Source organism: Otolemur garnettii, unplaced genomic scaffold (genome assembly GCF_000181295.1).
Source record: "Otolemur garnettii isolate 467f Iridium unplaced genomic scaffold, OtoGar3 scaffold00018, whole genome shotgun sequence".
In the NCBI taxonomy this organism is placed as follows: domain Eukaryota; kingdom Metazoa; phylum Chordata; class Mammalia; order Primates; family Galagidae; genus Otolemur; species Otolemur garnettii.
In genome coordinates this window covers 20,469,668-20,472,586 of record NW_003852413.1, presented here as the reverse complement: position 1 = coordinate 20,472,586, position 2,919 = coordinate 20,469,668, and positions in this window count along the sequence as shown.

Below are 2,919 nucleotides of genomic sequence, written 5' to 3'. Positions count from 1 at the left end.
CCCAAAAAACTAGCCAGGTGTTGTGGTAGGCACCTGTAGTCCCAGATACTCTGGAGACAGAGGCAAAAAGATCACTTGAGCCCAAGAGTTTGAGTTTGCTTTGAGTTACAATGACACCATAGTATCTACCCAGGGTGATAAAGTGAGACTCTGTCTCAAAAGTAAAAAAGAGAGAGAGAGAGAGAGAGAGAGACTTTAAAAATACATCTTTTAAGCTGATGCCCATAGCTCAGTGAGTAGGGCGCCAGCCACATACACCAGGGTCTAGCATGTTTGAGCCCGGCCCGGGACCTGCTAAACAACAATGACAACTCCAACAAAAATATAGCCGGGTATTGTGGTGGGCACCTGTACTCCCAGCTACTTGGGAGGCTGAGGCAAGAGAATAGCTTAAGCCTAAGAGTTGGAGGTTGCTGTGAGCTGTGACGCCACAGCACTCTTCTGAGGGTGACATGTGAGACTCTGTCTCAAGAAAAAAAAAATACATCTTTTAGGTACCTTCTTCTTTTTCCTAGTCTCTTCTTTGCAATTTATTTGTTGATAAAACCAGGTTACTTGTCCTATAAATTTTCCCACAGGACAATTTCCTATAAATTTTCTGGATTTTGCCAACTGCAGACATGAAAAACTTTTTGTCTTCACTACATTGCAACGAGATTAAGTTTTATTCTCCTTTCCCCCACCACACAGGTGAGAAACCTGAAGCTCAGAGAAGTCAAATGCCTTGAACAAACATTTGCAACCTGGAAAGTGGCAGAGTTCAGGGCTCCTGTCTTCCTGCCAGGAAAAATAAGGTTGCATCCTAAACGCCTAGTTCAATACCTGGCACATAGTATATGCTCCAAAAGCCTGTGATTGGCTGAGAGGCCTTTGAACCCTCCCACCCATTTGCTCACATCCTCCAGGTGCAGCACCGGTTAGGCTCCACCTCCTCACAGATGGAGAGGGCCACCTTGGGGCTGTCTATTCCAGGGCCAACCCCACAAACACAGATTCCACAGACCCTACAAACCACAGAGCCATCTTTCCCTTTCCACAGACCCACTTTTTTCTTTGTCCTCTCTTCATTCATTCATTCACTAAATATTTACTGAACCTCTTTTCTATGCCAGACACTATTCTAGAAGTTTGAGATAGATCAACAAGCAGAACAAAGACATCTGTCCTTATTCTAGAGGGGCTGGGTGTGGGAAAACAGACTATTGACAATATGGTAAATTGTATTTTCCATGAATGGCTAGAAATATCTTTCATCCTGGCTGGGTGCCCGTAGCACAGTGGTTAGGGCCACATGCACGGAGGCTGGTGGCTTCAAATCCAGCCCGGGCCTGCTTAAAAAAAAAAATACTCTCATCCCACATGTCCTTCTATGAGACCTTGACACCTCCCATCAAGAAGTATGGCTGATGCAATATCATATTGAATGGAGTAAAACTGAAAGCAATTACACTCAGATCTGGAACCACACAAGGATGCCCACTGTCTCCACTGCTATTTAACATAGTGTTGGAAGTCCTAGTCATCACAATCAGGCAAGAGGAGGAGATCAAAGGAATCCAAATGGGGGCAGAGGAGGTCAAACTCTTCCTCTTTGCAGATGATATGTTCTTATACCTGGAAAACCCCAGAGACTCAGCTACAAAGCTCTTAGAAGTGATGAAGGATTATAGCAGTGTCTCAGGTTACAAAATTAATCTCTACAAATCAGTAGCCTTCCTATACACCAACAATTGTCAAGTTGAGAACAAAATCAGAGACTCTATTCCTTTTACAACAGCACCAAAGAAAATGAAATTCCTGGGAACATTTCTAACAAAAAATGTGAAAGATCTCTATACAGAGAAGTATAAAACTTTGAGAAAGGAAATAGCAGAGGATGTTAACAAATGGAAGAACATACCATGCTCATGGCTGGGAAGAATCAACATCATTAAAATGACCATACTACCCAAAGCAATCTATAGATTTAATGCAACCCCCATCAAAGTACCAAGGTCATACTTTAAAAATCTTGAAAAAATAGTACTTCGATTCACATGGAAGTACTATTCAACCCAGGAATGGATTGGCAAGATGTGGTATATGTATACCATTTTTAAAAATGAAGATTTTGAAGCCTTTGTATTAACCTGGATGGAGGTGGAACACATTATTCTTAGTGAAGCATCACGAGAATGAAGAAGCATGAATCCTATGTATTCAACCTTGATATGAGGTCAATTAATGGCAATAAATGACATGATAGGGCATGGGGAAGGGGAGAGCAGATGGAAAAGGAGGGAAGGGGTGAGGGAAAGGAATAGAAAAAAAAAGAAAAGAAAATAGTGACTAATTCTCACATAAGTTGGGTTTAATTTTGACAAAAGTACATTATATGAACAATAATTTTTAATTCAACTTCTTAATATGATGTTTAGGATATTGCATCCTCATTTATAAGTGAAATATGTTTGTAATTTCCCCTTATAGTAATATGTTTTCTCTAATTTTAATATCAGATGTATCCAGATGAAGTAGAATGATTTGGAAGTATTTCTTCTTTTTCTATTGTCTATAAGATTTGGCATAATCTGTTTTTTGAAATTATCTTTTATTTTTATTTATAAATATTAGTTGTCTATTTTTTGAGACTTTGGGAAAAAAATAAGAAGAAGTCAACTGATGACTCCATACTGAACCTCAGAGTCAAAGCATTCTGTGATAGACATATCTTATTTGACAATTTGAATGTTACTTTTTTGCATTATTATTATTATTGCTCAATAAAAAAATAAAAAATAAAAAATAAATTTTTTTGAGACAGAGCCTCAAGCTATCCCTCTGGGTAGAGTGCCATGGCATCACAGCTCACAGCAACCTCCAACTCCTGGGCTCAAGCAAGTCTCCTGCCTCAGCCTCCCAAGTAGCTGGGACTACAGG